Below are 20,104 nucleotides of genomic sequence, written 5' to 3'. Positions count from 1 at the left end.
ATAGAATTAGTGATGGGCCTTTAACGACCCTCACCAAAAGTGTCATTGAAAATGGCTTTGGTGACAAACCTTAAAGGACCATCACTATATACACTTACAACAACGCTTTTTTAAAGACCGTCACCATATGTGACATTGGTGATGGAACTTAAAGGTCCGTCATAGGAATGACCCTCACCAATGTCATTTTTTCTTGTAGTGAGGCGTATGTGTTGTGTTGTACACCAAGGGTACGTGTATGTGTTTTTTATTACGCTAGTTGTAGTTGTACATGGTATGTTGTACTCTAGGTGTAGGTGTATGTGTTTTGTTGTATGACGGGTGTATGTGCATGTATTGTTTGGTGTTGTATGATGTGTATGGGTGTATGTGTTGTGGTGTACACTATGTATAGTGTACATAATTGAATAGAAGCGAAGGCACTAGGTGCTTGCTTGGTGTGGCAACTGAACCAATTTGTCTATGGAAATAACAAAGGCAGAAGTGAGGACCAATTAAAGGATAAATATCAGTATTTTATTTCAGTTTTTATTATGCATATGACTTTGATCTATGATGGTTGCGTTTTGAGCTAATTAGATGTGATATGCTTATATATGATGATTTGATCGATGAGCTAGTTAACTTATTGTGACAAGAAGTAAGCAAAATTGCAAGTGTACTTTATTGACAAGTGACCAATGAGGTATTATTTGAATTTATTTGAATTTATTTCACTAGTACAAAATGGCTAATTAATTAGTAAAAATGACTAAAATTTGCATATAAACGACCATTTTTCAGTCGGTGACCAATAGTAGCTAATTTACAGTATTTTATAACATGACCAACTTGTAGTCATTTTTAGCATAGTCATTAATTTGTTGTTTCAATTTTATCGTTTAGTAGTATATTTAGTCATAAATTTGGTTATTAATTTATTCATTGAATTTGTCATTAATTGCCACATTTAATGACCGAATATAAAACAAAATATATTACTACATTATCACTCGAGAAAATCAATTAATAACCAAAGAAATATGACCAAAATGTTAGTCGTGTTATAAGATACTGTAAATTAACTATTAATAGTCATATATATGAAAATTTTAGTCATTGTTTAAGTCAATTAATGACTAAAGAAATATGACTAAATTTTAGTCGTGTTATAAGATAACAATTTAAACTTTGAAACAGGAACTGATACTGCTACCCGTTTCGTATAGATAGAAAAAAAGTTACCCGATTTTGAAAAGGGGCAATGCAGAACACATATTTTTTTAGAGCATAGTTTTTGACACTTTAAATTCTGTTATACACATTACATTTTAGAATGTTAGTGATTTGCACGCTGATTTAAAAAAGTGGTGATTCTGCATCAGGCCATTTTTTTAAAGGACCTATTTTTTGACTTTCAATTTGATAATGTATGAAATGTAAATATTTTCTAAATTTAACAATTTTTGACACTTTAAATATTTTAATGTATTAAGTGCGGATAATTTTTTTTAAATGGTACATGCTTTTACACTTTAAAATTTTCTATGTCAAATTTTTTTTGACATAAAAAAGCAAATATAAATATATATATAGATATATATATATATATATATATATATATATATATATATATATATATATATATAGATATATATAAAAGACAAAAAAATATATATATAAAAATGTAAAAAAAAAAAATATCTCGTAAACCATAAAAAATTGGAAAAATAAAAACAAAAAAAATTAAAAAAACTATAAAATTAAGTAACTAAAAAGAGAAAAATCTTGAAAAACATTAACAAAATACTAAAATAAAAATAAAAAAATAAAAACAAACTGGATTAAAGAAAATCAATAAAAATCTAAAAAACTATTAAAATTAAGATTAAAAACATAAAAAAAAACCTAAAAAAACCAAAATATACTCAAATTAAAATTAAAAAAAAAAATAATATATATATATATATATATTAAAAAAAATGTAAAATATTTTAAATTTCAAAAAATATATATATATATATATATATATATATATATATATATATATATATATATAGAATTTTGTTAAAAAAAAACCATTTAAAAAAAAAAAAAACACATATATTTTTGTTTTTAAAAAAATAAAAAACATTTAAAATTTTAAGAAACATACATTTATGATTTAAAAAAAACATTTAAAAATTTAAACCTACATTTTTAATAAATACAACAAATTAAAAATAAAAAATAAAATTGATATTTTTTCTATTTAAAGATGAAAAAAAAAACAAAGTATACTTTTGATTTAAAAAAGAATTTAAAATATTAAAAAAAAAATTATAGTTAAAACATTTAAAAATATATATATATAATTAATAAAACATTTAACATTTAATTAAAAAAAAAAAACAACATTTAACATGTTTGAAAAAAAATAAAAAAAAATAAAAACCAAGAAATTTAAACATTAAATGTATTTAAAAAAAATACATTTAAAAAAAAAATTAAATGTTTAATGTTTTTTTAGCTTCTTTTAATTTTCAATTTTTAATTTTTTAAAAAAAAAATTGAAATTTGAGGTCAATGTCAAAAAGAAATTTTTAACTTTTAATTTTTTAATATAAAATTTTAAATGTTTTTCTTTTAAATTATATATATATATATATATATATATATATGATAACTTTTTGATTTTTTGATTTTTTTTATTTTCAGTATATTTTTTTTTGTTTTTTTTTTTTAATTTTTTGATCTTAATTTTAGTATTTTTTTTTATTTTTTTGTTTTTTGGGTTAATTTTCTATATTTTCTTTTTTAATTTTTTTTTGTTTAGTATATGCTTTTTAAATTTTTCTATTTTTACTTGCTTAATTTTATAGGTTTTTTTTTTTTTTCTTTTTTTTTTTTCTTTCCAATTTGTTTTATGGTTTACAAGGTAAAACAAAAAAAATATAACTTTTTGTAAAAATATGTTTTTCTTATTATTTATTTTTTATTTTCTAGTTTTTTAATTATTATCTTTTATAGGTTAATTTTGTTTTTTTTTAACATTTTTATGATTGATTTTTTTTTTGTCTTTTTTGTATATTTGATTTTTTTTTTTAATTTTATGTTTTGTTTTTAATATATATTTTTATTTATATTTTGTTATTTTTTTTAAACTTCTTTTTTGTTTTTTTTCATTGTTTTAATTTTTAATTTTATGTTTTCATTATTCTTTTGAAATTTTAATGTTTTTCGGAGTCATGTTAAAATCGTTTACACCATTATTTCAAAATGTTGAAAATTTACCCCAGAAAAAAAAAGAAAAAAAAAAGTGTTATTCGAGCATCACACTTTTCATTTTGAGGGTGTTTTTTGCACAAATTTTGCACAAAAAATTGGTTTTCACTGCCATTTTTAAAACATGTTGAAAATTTACCCTACAAAAAAAAAGTGTTATTGCAGCATCAACACCTTTCATTTTGAGGGTGTTTTTTGCACAATTTTTACACATAAAAATTCGGTTTTAATAGCATTTTTTAAAAATCTTGAAAATTGACCCTAAAATAAAAACCATCATTTTATTATCAACAGTTTTAATTTTCAAGGTGTTTTTTGCACAATTTTTGCACAAAAAATTCGTTTTCACTTCCATTTTTAAAACATGTTCAAAATTTACCCTTAAAAAAAAAAAAAAAAAGTATACACACTTTTCGTTTTTAGCACTGTTTTTAATGTTTTTTCGGGGTTTTTGGGCTATAGTTCCCATTTTTAGTTTATAGTTTGTGTTTCAAAGTCTACATTGTTAGATACTGTAAATTAGCTACTAATAGTCGTATATATGCAAAATTTAGTCTTCATTTCTAATCACAAATTTATCATTTGTAGTAGTCATTTATCTTTTCTTTTGGTAGTTTCATATTCATTACATAAATGACTGATTTAGTAGTTTATATTCATTTCATTTACTTTCATTAATAATCACTATAAATAACTAATTTAGTCGTGTATTAATTTTATTTGTGTTCATCATTAATCAATATAATCTATAAATTTGGTAGTTTTAGAGCGATCTTATGTATTCGTTATTAATCAACATAAATTAATTAGTATGATTTTGCGACTAAATTAAAAAAATTTGGTATACAATGTACATGTTCATATAATATGAAAACAAAAAGCTACATATTTTAATTACAATAATAAATAATATCAAGTGCAACTATAAATAATTTCAACCACAAATTATATTATATAAAATGTCAAGTATTAAAATATTAGTTTCCAACTTGATATTAATTAGTTGGACTACAATTTACACATGAAATATTGTTTCATCACTTCAAAATATTATCACTGTGTTGCCAAGGCATTGCAAGTGAATTCACCAACTCCGAAGACTTAACCATCAGTCTCTATGTGTGTGTCTTATGTGAGATAGTGGCTCTAAGAGTATCACTAGACCGGTTTTCTTCTCTCTCCCTTTTTTCATTTGTCGCTCCAATCACTAGTATAAAATGACTAATTATTTACTAAAACAACGACTAAAATTTTCATATAAACGACCATTTCTCAGTTGGTGATCAGTAGTAACTAATAGTCATATATATGAAAATTTTAGTTGCCATTTGAATCCAATTAATGACCAAAGAAATATGACTAAATTTTTGTCGTGCTATAAGATACTCTAAATTACCTACTAATAGTCATATATATGCAAAATTTAGTTGTCATTTGTAATCACAAATTAATCATTTGCAGTAGTCATTTATATTTTTTTTGTAGTTTCATATTCATTATATAAATAACTAATTTAGTAGTTTATATTCATTTCATTGATTTATATTAATAATCATTATAAATGACTAATTTAATCGCATATTCATTTTATTTGTGTTCATCATTAATCAATATAAACTACTAATTTAGTTGTTTTAGACTGATTTTATGTGTTCATTATTAATCAACATAAATTAATTGGTATGATTTTGTGACTAAATTAATTGTCATACAATGTGCACTGATTTATCTAATATGAAAATGAAAAGTTACATATGTTAATTAAAATACTAAACAATATCAAGTACAACTATAAATAATTCCAACCACATAAATTATATTATATGAAATGTCAAGGATTACAATGTGAGTTTCCAACTTAACATTGGTAGGACTACAATTTACACATGAAATGTTGTTTTATCACTACAAAACATTATCATTGTGTTGCCAAGTCATTGCAGGTGAATTCGCCAACTCTAAAGACTTGAACATAAGTCTCTATGTGTGTGTCTTATGTGGGATATTGACTTTAAGGGTATCACTACACCAGTTCTCTTCTCTCTCTTTTTGCATTTGTCGCTCCAGTGTTAGTGCTCTCCTCTTTATTCAAATCTTGTTTCTTGCCATCAATATTGAGTTCCTTTTCTAAAAACAAAAGAAGATACAATGCAAAGTGTAAGACATGAAAGACGATGAACACTAGAATATAAACTAAAGTATACTATAAAGGATTTATATGACATATACCTCAACATCAAGAATGTTAAAGCCATTCTTTCACATAAAAGCAAGAAACTCGAACAAGTTTTCTTCAGTTGAGTGATAAATACCACTATGTGGCTAGATGACCTATATAAAAAGGTAAACGTCACCATAGAAAAGAACACCTTAGTAACTTAGTATTCAACCTTCATGGAAAACTTAGGCACAATCATTTCAATTAAGTTATATGCTAAAAAGCTCAAGTTGTAAACAACTTGTGAAAACAAATAATCTAAGGTGTGATGTTTAATCCTTGTCGTTTTATTTGCAATAAAATCTTGTTCTCTAACGGGTGAACTTGGTCAACTATATAAATAACATGTGCTCAAATAACAACATGAAAGTAAACTTTTCTAATAGCCATGAAAATATTTCAACACAAAACAGTTAAAAGGATTTTGAATCAATATCGTGTAACGCTAATTTCATCTTCAAGCTTTGGATGTTGTTTAAACAAACATGATAACAATTATTTTCAATTTCATAGTTAAAATACAAAGCAAAATCAAAATAAACATTCAAAATACAATTAAACAATAAAGAGAGGATATCATGGATTGAACATTGCAATTATAAAAAAATTGTTTACCTGTCCATCCATGTCTTATTAGGCATTACTAAAACATTTGCTTTCCCAAAATAACCATCTGTTGAAAGAATCACAACATTAAAAACCATAGGAATACCTACTAGAAACATTTCCAAAGTCGATGACTCAAGTTCCTGAAGGATCTCTAACAACAAATGAATCATATCCAAAACGTGATTTGCATTGTCTCCCCATCCTTTTTCCAAGCACATTTCATGTAACCTGCCCACACCAGAATCAAGTAACAATCAAATGAAGTCATTTAAATTTGTTTTTATCTTTTATATCTATAAACTTTGAGTCTAATTTGTTTCAAGAACATATGAATTCGTTTTTAAATCCTTCCTGTCATGAGAAGGTATCAATCAAGTAGTACATCAGAAAAATTGACCTCAATGAGGTCCTCTAACAATTTCTATAATATCAATATTTGTTTCGCTGTGATATCTTGGATAGAAAAAAGAACATATCTGCAAAAGAAAAAACCATATATTACTTATGTTCAAACTCTGTATATGTGTATTCTTGGGTAGTTTTTTAATATGTCCATCTGCCTTTACCAAAGTGGATTGTAGCTTGGTTAAACTCTATATCCTTTCGTTCAACGTCAGTTTCTACAAGACAAATGTCACACCTTATTCCTTCCCATTTCTCAACATGGTACATATGATAAATTGAAAGTCACATAAAAGCAAGAGAATACCCTTATCTAACCTAAACAAACAAAAGTTCCTCTAATAAAACTTCACACCTCAAAAATTACTCTACCATGTGATTAGAATAAAGGTAATATTATTTGAATCATCTTTAGGTCATATTTAATGGGATATTTGTATGTTTACCATGATGTCAATTTGGTGCTAAAAGTAATATATAAATCCAGGTTATCATCAATTAAATTCAAGTATAATTCAGAGAAACAAAAATCCCATTGCAAGGCATGGAGAGAGAAACATATTCATAATTAGGATTCTCTATTTTAGTTTGATTTGAGTTGAGTTCGTATTTAAATATATAGTTTTCTCTAAAGAAGTGAAATAGAAAGATAAGAATTGAAATAGCCCCGTGAATTTTTAATCAATTTATATTATATATCTCTAAGACAATGAGTGCATCCTTCTCTTCTATTTGATAGAGATTTATTGTGAATAAAATAATAATGAATTAACTTTCAAACACAATGATGAAATATATTAACCAAGGAAAGAAAAATGACATGAATGTGGTATTTGTGTGCTTTCTTTATCATGAAATAGTATTTAAGACAAATGTAGTTTCAAAAATTGAACTCCATTACCAATAGGAGATGTTAGTGTTGCGTAAGGAACATATGCATTGAAGGGCTCAAGGTCTACCTCCAGTACATAGTTATCATTGTCACTACAAAATACAAGGATGTCATCATTTGCTCATCTAGGCAAAAATAAAAGTGAGGTTGTATTTGTGCACTTGTGATAGTATATGAAAAAGAGAGCAATAGTGGAAATCAAAGTGTGTCATCCCATCATCCAACCAACACAGAAAACATAAATATTCAGTTGCTGACTATAGCAGAAATCAAATGTGAAACCCATTCAACTCGATCTTTACATAATATAGGCATAATGAACTAGTACAATAGAAACATGCTAACTCAAAAGCAAGAGATGATAAAAAAGAATAATGTAACATTCTTTCCTGCCACATAATTGGCATGCATAATATTTCCATAGAATCTATCCAAAAAATGAGAAGAACTTATTGTAAAAGAACATATCATTAGTGTTTTGTACCCTCTTTAACACATGTAGCCTAGGGAAGTAGAGGAGGCCAAATGTAGAAGGATTCCAATTGTGTGGGATATAAAAACAACAATGTTGGAAAACATGCCTACCAATTCACGAAATCTCACTCTAAATAATAGAACATGTTGAGGATAATAATGATGAAAACAAAGCATGTATGAAGATCAAGAGCCTTTAAGTTTCATTGAGATTTAGATTGTCCAAGTTTTCTAATTTTATGAAAACAAACAAGAATATATTGGGTCTACATTTAAAAGAGTGCAGTTTGTCCTTTCCAAAAATTACTTGAAAACTTATATAGTCTAGAGGATTTTCAAATCCAAATATCAACTATTGTGCATGGAATCCCCCCAAGGCATGTTTTGGGGCTTAAAGCCCAAGTTTTGACGAAATCTTGTTGTAAAAGCTCCGCGAATTGCGGGCGCGGGGCGTTAAAGTATAATAGAGTCACAGGGTTGTCCACCCTAGTTTTTGTAATGTAATGTAGGTTGGATAGACCTAACCATGGTACACAGACCATGGGATTGTATAAATAGAGCGAGGCTCTAAGTGTAGAAGAAATAACTAATAGAAGGATGAGAAGTCTAGGTGATTGAGTTGAAGTGAAAAGTGTGTCTGTGGGTCATAGAGTAGGAGAAGGTTGTGCAGCTGAGTGCGCAGGGAAAGTTGAGTCTGTAACCATTGGAAGAATCTTTAAAGAAATTTTTTTCTATAATTATTTGTATCTTTTCCTCGTTTACTGCATGACTAGATATAATTTGCAAATACATTGTTTATTTATTGTGCAATCGTGTATAAATGCTTTGTATTGTTGAATGCTTTGTATTGCTAATTATAAGACATTCAAGTAGGCAAAGGTAGTCAATTAACACGGGAATATAAGTAAGATCTTGGGTAATAGCATGCGACATAACCCCTAGTTAGGGCTATGCAAAGGCAGTGTATCAAGCCATGAGGAACGGGAAGTGTGTGAAGCAACCTATGCGCAGGAGCAAACAAAGGACTAGTCGAACCTCTCAGACATCTCAAGGGTGCAAAAACCTGGTTCTGGCACCCTCCCATATTACTTCGAGTTAGACCTCAGTCCACGCTCTACGGACTGTTGCGGAAAGGGCCAGTATTATAGGGATTTGTTTGGCTAATTAACTCTGAACCCGGGTCAGGCCCCAACAAGCCAACAAATGGTTCCGCTGCCAGGACTGGGATCTGCATAGATATGTCTGATGTCGTATCAGTGGAATCCGACAAACAAAGGAATTGAAGAGTGGTTGGATAGAAAGACTCACAAGTTCCCGACATAGGAAAAGAGGAATCTGCAACTATCAAAGGAAGAGTGGTTAGATTTCTACTTGTACACGGAGATCCATGAAATTTTCTTTGCATCCTTCTTTAGTGAGTTGTACGAGTGGATTGCGAAGCCAGCAGATAGCTAAGGAAGGTGTAAACTCGACAAACCTATTGTGTGGACTCCAGAATTGGTGCGCAGACTAGAAGCATCGGAAGATAAGATTGCGCCCACTGTGGATCACTAGCTCAATCAGATCATAGGAGGATTCATCACCGAATTTGCGGTAGATACTTCAATCAGCTATAGTGAGGTAGAACAACGTTTCCTCAAGGGACTGCGAGGTAAGTACGTTAAATCTTTGAACACTTGGATTAAAATGCTAATGTGTGAAAAATAGGTTATGTGAATAAATTGATGTTTGGGGCTATGCGGAGTGGGAAAATTTACAGAAATGAAGGTAGCACTAGCCCATTGATTTCACCTCTATGAGGGGGAGAATAAGTGCTCGTGAAGTTTTCTCTAAGAAGTGCGATCAATTTGATAAGGCAGAGAATTCCGCGCATACCACCCCCACCCACACCACCACTAGTTTCACCGTCTTCACTCCTGACTTCGCCCATACCACCTCCGCCACCACTAGTTTCACCGTCTTCACTCCTGACATCGCCCATACCACCTCCGCCACCACCATGAAGCAGTATGGCCAGCACGATAAAGCTACCAGTGTTTAAGGGAGTAGGGAATGAAGATACGAACCAGTTTTGGTTTGTGATTAAAGTTGTATGGGAAGCACGAGGTGTCACAGATGACAATATAAAGAAGGCAAAATTGGTTAGCGCTCTGCAGGATCACGTGCTGACCTGGTACATTAAGCATTCCAATGACAATCCAAATGTGAGGATAGCGGATATCCAAGCTACGCTAAACAAAGAATTTAGCAGGCCAAAATTGGAGGCACAGTCGATCATTGGATTCAAGGAAATCACAATGCTACTAGGTGAAACCTTGTGGGAGTTGGATCAAAGGCTGAAGTGCACAATTCGCGAAGTGAACATGACATTAACAGATGGGAAACACCGTGAATGGTTTGTAGCATCGTTAACACTGCATCTACAGAACATATTGTCGCAACAAAGGCTAACCACTCAGGCTGAGGCTTTGGAGGTCGCAATGAGATTGCACGAGACTCCGATACAAGATCCTAACCTGGGAGTTCAACAGATTCATGCGCAGTTGAAAAACTTGTGCCTTGAGATACAGAGTTTGAAACAAGACAGGATGGCTCGCCTAGAAGTGTATGATGAGGTATGGTGCGTAAAATTCAAGGGCCAAGGGCAGAACATGGATCACTTCCCAGTGTTCGCGAATTACCTTGCGGGAGGAGGGCTAATGCCACTAAGACCGGAGGCACAAGTAGGACCAAGTGCGTTGCCTGCATTATGGTGCGCAATTTTTCAGATAGGAGGAAAGCGTGCTACAGATAAATGCCATATATTACAGAAGTATATGTAGATTTCACAACAGTTGTTCTATAATTTCTGTAGGTCAGTAGGACATGATGAGTGCACTCATAGAAGTTATGAATTGATGATGGATTGAACTCCTACCTACAGATTTTAGGCCAAAACACGGGCCCTCGATCAAAACATAGAAATGGCGTGCACCAGATTTTAGGGGTATGAATGAGGCCGAGGTGGAGTGGGACCAGGAAGAGGTCGCAGACAGCTGATATCTTACAATTGCAAAGGGCTAGGACATTATGCCCGTGATTGTATGAATCAAATGCAACCATCATGCTTGTATTGTACATTGTTTGATCATGAGACAGAGGACTATCCAACACTGGTAGTGAGGTTACATGATAAAGGAACACTCCAACCTCCCCCGACTCAGAACCTACAAATGATGAGGTCTGAGCCACGCGAGGAAGACTCTAATGTAAATATCGTGCTCCGAAGTGGTATTACGACAAGGGATGACAAAGGTAAGTAACCTAAAGAAAGTATCTAGGTTCGCAAGGCCCCAACGAAGGAACCAGAATTTGATTTGGAGCGCACTAAGGAGACCTTCATGGAAGCTAAGAGGAGCTTCATTGATGCCTCCACTTCAGGAAGTAAAGACGGACTGGAGCCGGAAATCGACCTATTGATGCTCACCACATTCTTGGAGACATGCATGAAGCTGCTGCACAACAAAAAGGATGTAAAGGGGCTACAAGAACTCATAACTAGATGCGCTGGGACAACGCCAAGGGAACCCCGCGTTGTCCAGAAGCTCGGGAAGAACATGATGCGAACAGGAAGGGAGATGAGATTGACCGTGCAGATTGGGGAATATGAGATGGACCAAGTGATTCTGGACCTAGGATCGAACGCGAACGTCCTGCCAAAGTAAACATGGGAGCGCATGGGCAGGCCTACACTACAATGGTCTCCTATCCAACTATGAATGGCGAACTAGGAACATATCCTACCTATAGGGAGATTGTAGGCAATCACAGTAGACACAAAGGAGCAAGTGTGCTAGAAAATTTCGAAGTGATAGAAATTGCTGATGATAGCAATCCCTACCCTGCGCTATTGGTAATAGATTGAGCCACTGACATGAATGTAGTGATAAATCTAAAGAAGTGCAAGATGATCTTTGAGAAAAATTCTCTGCGTGCAGTGGTACCTTTAGAACCTACAGAAGGATCGTGCTACACAGAGCCAGTGCGCGATTACGACAGTGAGGACGATCTAGACTGCGTCTACAAGATAACCACACGGGAGAAAGATTGGGTAAATCCAACCGCGGATGACCGAATCTCTTGGGAGCACGAAAGCTCCTGCACATCAGATTCTGACGAGGAGATAAAACGATGGTAGAACCGGTTACAGGAGGTAACCATGCTCAACTGTAACATGATGACAAGGTCACTGCACTATGTGGCAACAAAGGTAAGAGATCTACCTACGTATGATGAGTTGAGCGAGGTGGATGACTTCCTGAACAAATTTGAAAGAGAAGTACCGAAACAAGAGTGTTTCAACGCTCTAAAATGGGTACTATGAGCTATGCCCACAAGATGGGGGGGGATGCACCAAAGAAGCTTTGAGGACTAGCACGAATGTAAATGGATGATGCTCATGTGGTTTGGGAAGCCTCATATGCAATTGAAAGACAAGTATGGTGGACAAATTGGCCCACACACCCACCTATCCAGGTGGATACAGGCATATGGTGTGAAACCTGTGCAAATGCACACCATCCTTGCAATAGGAGACACGATCAGTAAGGAGGTAGAGGTAAGGCAATGGCATGAATGACCCCTCCGAATGGGATCACGAAGTATGGAAAAACCAAGTGCATAGAAGAATATCGACGCAGAAGCTTTTAACAAAGTACGCGAGGCACTGAACAAGGTCCACAATGTGAGGTGGACTGACTGGGACCTGCACATACCAGTAGTTCTCTGGGCTCATAGGACTGTGTGCAAAAACCTGACTGCGCAGGCACCACCAAGGCTGGAGTATGAAGCAACCACAGTAAGCCCTATAGTACTTGGAGAACTTAGAACACGCATGGTAACATCGATAGATATGACGGTTCACGGAACCTTGGAAGCAGAAATCCAACAAGGAAATCTTAGACTCCAAGAACTTGAAGATGAAAGGATACGATTAAGGAAGAAAAGCGCTCTGGTGGACATGGAAGTCAAGAAGCTGGAGGACGAGATAAAGGAAGATTTTCTCGAAAAGAAAAATAGGGTGATAAGTTATGATGTGTACGATAGCAATGACAGGTTTAAGGCCTATCGCCATGAATTCATCAGTCTGATGCCTTGGCTTGGACCACACATTGCTAAGCGTATTGACCAGGGTAGCACATTGGAGATGGTAAAGTGTGCGATGCCGACTGTAACAATAAAAGGTCGGTATTCTCCAGGAAACATGATGGATGACAGGATGAAACTTTTCACGGGTGGTGCGACCACCTAACTAGGTGAAGGAAGAATAGTCTTAGCACTCTAGGCAGTTGAAAGGGAGTGCGAGACTATAAACTATTCTACTCGAGAGTTGCGCGATATTGGAGTTGCGCACAGAAGCAAAGAGTCACAAGCTCTATGACCGCGCATGGGGGCCTGCGCTGCCGCGCGGGTTGACCAGAAAGTGACCGTTGATGTCACTATTCATGATGGGATGCTCGACTTGAGACCAAATGGAGCAGGCAATAGGCATTTAAGGCACGAGTTATGGGAAAGATTAGGGAAAATATGCCGCCAAGGGAGCATTAATGAACTAGATTTGGGGGGAATAGTCGAATTCAAATTCAAAAGCACCATAAATTACAAAGGGCTACCCAGCAAACAACACTTGGTCATTTTCGAATTGAGCTATTGAGCAGAGCCCTGATTGTTGTGTGCTGAGCGTTGATTGAGCCCCTAAGTTCACAAGTGGTAGATTTTTGGACATATACGATGGCAACAGCCGAGGATGTTATGTAGATAATAGTAACGACCACTGAGGAGGCCGCGCAGGCCCTGATTGTGGGGGATGCTCTAGAAGGTGCCGGGATTCTGGCAGAAATCCTGAAATCACTGCGCACGCCAAGACCCAAGAAGGAAAAATAAGTGATGGTTCCTGTATGTGTGTCCCTGCGGAACCCGCTACACACCAAGCTATCAATGGAGGAGAAGGGGAAAGCCATCACCATTGAGACTGATGAAGAAGAGGAAGACCTGGAGGACCTAATCATCGGAGAAGACGAGGATGAAGGCATGGAGGAGGAAACTCAACCTGTGCACCCCCTGACAAGGTTGCTAGCCTATGTGTCCCTGTGAAAAGGGAAGGCTATAGTTCCCAAGGACCTGGATGAGACCAAGAGCTCACTCCAGACCCCGCTCCTCCCAGACAACATTATTTTTTAGGGCACGGACATGGGACGGGTGCCGAGCCTAAACTTCAAAGATTGGGACCTTGTTGACCACGAGAAGTTCCCTCACCTTGAGACCAGGCACCTCATGAAGCTGAAGCAGAACATAATGATGGGGCTTACAGAATTAGAGTTGCGAAATTGGTTGCGCAGAATGGAAAATGCTAGGCTACTGAACCTGCTTTGGGTGCCGCATTTCCATCGCACCCCAATAACCATTTTCTTCATCAGGCAGCTACTCTGCCTAGTGCATGATGGGTGTTTGTGGCTAGAGGAGCCCATCCCCATCACAGCAGACTTGATTCACCGCATCTCCTAGCTTCCATGCAAAGGAGAGGACCTCGCGGACATCTCGGAGGGGAAGAGCAGTGACTTGGCCATCGTGGAGGCCATGAAGAAAATATAGAAGCTGGTGAAGAAGAAAAGGGGCTACGCCATATCTAGCATCAATGAAAAAGAAGTGATAGTGGAAACCCAAATACTGGCTGGTAAGGTTATGTGCAGGTACTGTGCAGACGAAGTACCGACGCTAGTGGTCACACTGGCTGAGCAGTGCACGGAGGGGTTCCAGTTTAACTGGTTCGAGTTCCTCTGCAAGGAGTTTTTATAGAATTGTCACGAAGCTCAGGAACAGGGCAAAACATTCCACTGTGCATGGCTTCTACTGTCCATAGTGCTCCTGGCAGGGGAATTACTGGAGGATAGTCAATTCCCCATAATTGACAGGGACCCGCCAGAGGCTGGGAAGTACACTTTGCTCTAGGCCACAAAGGATGCCAAGAGGATCCACGGCAGTAAAATATTCTTGGTATTCATGGAGATGAACCTCAAAATGGGGATCAATAGTAAGTTGTGGTTGTCACCCATCATCTACAACAACCTGCAGAGTTTTGCAGAATTTAAAACGGGCATCCATAAGATTTACATCAGAGTGTGCAAGGACCTGACCAATCAATGGATAAAGCTACCCTTTGTAGCCACGAATGAAGTCATCTTTAACATACTAGAGGCATGGCTGCCAGAGTGGCGTGCCCTAGACATCACGGAGATAGAGAAGTTGGCGCACAACGAAAGAAAGACGAGGCCAAGTTGTGCATTACATAGTTGGCCGAAAAGCGAAGGAAGGAAGTAGTGGCAGCAGAAGTGTGGGCAGCACGGGATGCTGCACAGACAGGAACGGAGAAGAAATAGGCCGCAGTAGCAACAACAGAAGCGTAAGAGGTAGTCATGAAGGCGCGTGAGGGCTAAACGTAGCCTTTGCATGGGAAGGAAGCAGAGGAAGAAGAGGGAGGTGCGGACCCACGAACCGCATCAACATAGTTGAAGCGCCAGCACCCAGCTGAGCAGACAGTTTCACGTAAGAAGGTCAAGGCATCGAAGTTGTTGATTGACCTGATCACCCTAACTGAGGGTGATTTGCATGACTTCGATGAGACAGTGCATGATGTCACCTATGAAGCCCTCCAAAATTTCATGTAGGAGAACTAGATTGTGTTGGGGGCCCTCAGAGTGCAGTTGCAGCAATTGCAGGTATGCCCTCCTCAGTCTGGTATCCTCTCAACTAGCCTCACAGTCGGAACAACGAGAGCAGAACAGATGTTGCGCGCGCAGATGAAGAATACCATAGTGTTGCCAGAAGGGGCACTAGTGACAACAAATGAGGCCGACAGGCCTACGGTTAGCGCACTAAAGGGTCTCAGTATCAACATAGCTGCACTTTCGCGAGAGACCTTATATGTTTTACAGGATGGGATAACTGCAGAGCTGCAAGCTAGGGAGAGTTGTGCACTGCAAATCCTTAGTGAGCAAAAAATGAATATGGAACAATTGAGCTTGCAACGCGACGAAGTGGTGTCGTAGAATCAACAACTGGTATAGGTAATAGACGACGCTTGCCAAAGCATCCTCGGGCTGGCCATCCCAGCAGACATGTCAGTAGAGGCGCGGATCCACAGGTTAGCAGTAGGGGTACGTGAGGCGAGTGAAGAAATGACAAAGGTGCAACTAGAGTTGAACCTTCAGATCACCGAGCCACGGTTAAAGTCTCAACCGTCCACCCCCATAGAAGTTAGAGAATAGTGTGCTAGCACTATCACAGTGGGACTGGATGAAATTGGTAGTGCAGTGCGAGACTGCACCAGCATGTTGGAAGAATCATTTGAGGTCTTCACAAATCTGCAGGAGGACCCCAACATCTAGCACTTAGAGACAGAGGTGCAAGAACTCCAACAACAGTATGAAAACATCAAAGGAACTGTGCAGATGGTGGCCCTCACTCAGAGGCTCGCGTGGATGCAATAGGCTAAAGTGTTGAAAGAACAGGTGGATGTGGCATGACATAAGGAAGCAGTCCTGAAGGCGCACGTTCAGCCTTGGATTGACGAGGCCTTCACCATCACAACAGAAATTGAAGGAAAACTCGCACAAATGTAGGGGATGCATGCACTGATGTAGAGAAAAACGTCCAACACAAAGGTCTTGGAACAACATATGCAGCAGATCCAATAAGCAGCAGCTCAGTGTATTGTTGACCTCACCGTAGTTCGAGAACAGTTGGAGGGACTTCGCCTAAAGATCTTTCTGCCAACAGAGTGACTCAAGGGCGAGTCATGATGTTTTTGTTGGGGGCCTGTTGGGCATGGAATCCCCTCAAGGCATGTTTTGGGGCTTAAAGCCCAAGTTTTGACCGAATCTTGTTGTAAAATCTCCACAAATTGTGGGTGTGGGGCGCGAAAGTATAATAGAGTCATAGGGTTGTCAACCCTAGTTTTTGTAATGTAATGTCGGCTGCATAGACCTACCCATGGTCTACAGACTATGGGATTGTATAAATAGAGTGAGGCTCTAAGTGTAGAAGAACTAACTAATAGAAGGATGAGAAGTCTAGGTGATTGAGTCTAAGTGAAAAGTGTGTCTGTGGGTCGTAGAGTAGGAGAAGGCTCTGCAGCTGAGTGCGCAGAGGCATAGTAGTCTACATCTGAGTGCGTAGACCCCTGCAGCTGAGTGCGCAGACCCCTGCAGCTGCGTGCACAGACCCCTACAGCTGAGTGCGTAGGGCAGGTCGAGTCTGTAACCATTGGAAGAATCAATAAAGAGAAGTTTTTCTATAATTTTGTCTACCTTTTCCTGGTTTAATGCATGATTGGATATAATTTGCAAATACATTACTTATTTACTACGCAATCGTGTATAAATGCTTTGTATTGCTAATTATAAGACATTAAAGTAGGCAAAGGTAGTTAATTAACACGGGAAGATAAGTAAGATCTCAGGTAATAGCACAAAGTGCGACACAACCCCTGGTTAGGGCTACGGGAAGGTAGTGTATCAGGCCACGAGGAATGGGAAGTGCGCAAAGCAACCTATGTGCAAGAGAAAACAAAGGACCAATCGAACCTCTCAGACATCTCAAGGGTGTGAAAACCTAGTTCTATCACCGTCCCATACTACTTCGGGTGAGACCTCAGTCTGCACTCCGTGGACTATTTCCGAAAGGGCCAGTAGTACAGGGATTTGTTTGGCTAATTAACTTCGAACCTAGGTCAAGCTCCAACAACCCAACATCAACATTGTACCTGTATCTTTGATTTCACTAGTTTGGTATACATCTATTTTTCTTGGTCTACATACAATCAATATTTAGGTGCTTTATGAATCCATAGGAACTAACCCATCCTAAAGATAGGCTAAAACTTGACTTTTTAAAGCAATCCCTCCCTCAAATCTTTGTAACATGATTTGCTTCATGCTTGTGAAAATAATATGTAGCTTTCACTGCAAGAAATAACTCTTATAGACATATTTCCACAATAATCATTTTATCAATTTTGAATACGTCTAAGTTCCCCCACTCGTGTGATTAAATCTGAACACGTGCATGAGCATGAGAAAGCCTCAACTGCAACTTATGTTGCTAGAAGGACCAAGAGAGTGGATCAGGAATGCACCTTAACAGAGGGCCAAAGAGATGAATTTGAGGACATGCTTCATCCTTTAACCTTGGAGAGAAATCAAATAAAAGAAGCAATGGGGTTTGCTTTTGACAATGTCGATGCAACTGGCAAGGTAGTTGAGGTAGTTACAGAGTCTTTGACTCTAAAGGAGATTCCTATTCCAAATAAAGTTGCAAGACTCCTGTTAGTTTCTGATATTCTTCACAATAGTAGTGCTCCTGTAAAAAAATATTCTGCATATAGGAAACAATTTGAAGTAGCATTGCATGATATTATGGAAAGCTTTAATGAATTATACCGAAACATCACTGGTCAATTATTGCAGAAGGTTTGAGGGAGAGAGTGATGAAATATCTCTAGGTTTGGTTAGACTGGTTTCTCTTTTCAGATGCTTATGTGAACAGACTGAGAGTTACCTTTCTTCAATATCGAAATTCAGGTGTCCCTCCTTTTCATTCAATATGTGGAGATGCCCCACCATTGAAGGACCTTAATAGTTCTCAAGCCAATCTTACAGACATAACAGATGGATCTGGTCCAAATCAAGATGTTACTCTAGTGATTGGAGAGGGAGAAGCAACTCGAGAATTGTTTAGTATTCCTCTTGTGGAGCTTGAAAGACGGTGTAGGAAAAATGGTTTGTCTGTTCATGGTGGGAGGGGGGTAATGGTTTCCCGATTTCTTAGCTTAGATGAAGTAGAGAAGCATAAGAACCAAGGTCAAGATGAGGAGGTCAGGTATGGGTATAACTTTGCAATAGGAGGGAAGCATGCAAGAGAAACTAATGCTTATTTAAAATTGGGAGGGGGAAGGTGGAGCACAGGTGAAGAAATAAAATCCATACTTGATAAAGATAAGGAATATATGTCCAGATATAGGAAAAATTTTCAGGAAGAATCATCTTTATGGTCAGGGTCTGAGGAACGTGAATCAGTGGATGCCTCTTACAGTGGAACTTTACTAAAATATGTTGGTGTGGTGGGGACCTCAAAGTCATCATTCCCATAGCCTGATCTAAGACCTTTAACATGCAAATCTATGAAAACCCATCCTATATTACAAGCTTCAAAGTGGACTTGTGAGGATGGTGGAACTGATAAGAAGATAAGGCAGAGCTTATGGGACTTGGTTTTAATTACTCTTCTTCTGGTAGTGAGGACATATTTTGGGGTTCTGGGAAAGAACACAAACAAGAAGTCACAATGGACAACATTGCTTCTACTCTTAATGACGATGGAATGGATGAAGGTCGCAGGTGATTCTCCTTGCCTCTAGGATGCTAATTTATTTTGTTCCTTTATATATATACCGTCTGGTTTGATACTATAAATGTGTAATATCAAGAAAAATCGACGTCAAATGGAGGTAACACTAATGAGTATCCTGAGTCTCTTGAAGAACATGGCACTTAGAATGTTAGAGAAATTTAAAGAAATGTCTCTTCCCACATAAAGAGATTAGAAGTTGAATATGGGTTAATAGACCCCGTGACTAATAAAGACACTAGATCAGATTCTCTATACCACAGCCTTGGTTTTTCCCTTTTTACTACAGTTTTTATTGACATTGTTACATGGGTGTACCCATGACCTTTGAGTGCTCTATGTTTACTGCTAGTGACATTAGCGTTTCCAGGGTTGTGGTGCGATATCATCCTTTGAGGAGAGGTTCAAGGCAAGGAAGAATAAATGGTTCTTTACAAAACTTAGGTTTTGAGATTCTCATTTTTGAGAAGAACCATGTTAGGACTTTCAAGTTTTTATATTTTGATCATTTATAGTGGCCTTGGTACCATCGTAGTGTTTGAAATTCCTGGACATTTTTGAGTTGCTTGAGAGTTTTCATAGGAAACTTAATGCTAGTCTATCTTATATTTACAACTTATTTAACATTTTTATATTTGATTTATCTTGTATATGGGAAAACTGTATGGAATATTACATTATTGGTAATCAATTAGCAAGGAAATTGGTAATTTTTACTCATAAAAAAATAAATATCATAACAAGTGTAATAAGTTTGTGGATCAGTCTATGAACTTTTTCACATTTATATTCTATCGTTTTTGCAGGAGAGAGTCATGAAATCT

This window comes from Pinus tabuliformis, chromosome 8 (genome assembly GCF_031772625.1).
Source record: "Pinus tabuliformis cultivar Carrire ecotype Pingquan chromosome 8, CPIR1, whole genome shotgun sequence".
NCBI lineage: Eukaryota > Viridiplantae > Streptophyta > Pinopsida > Pinales > Pinaceae > Pinus > Pinus tabuliformis.
The sequence above is the reverse complement of the archived record's forward strand: the minus strand, read 5'-3'. Positions refer to the sequence as shown.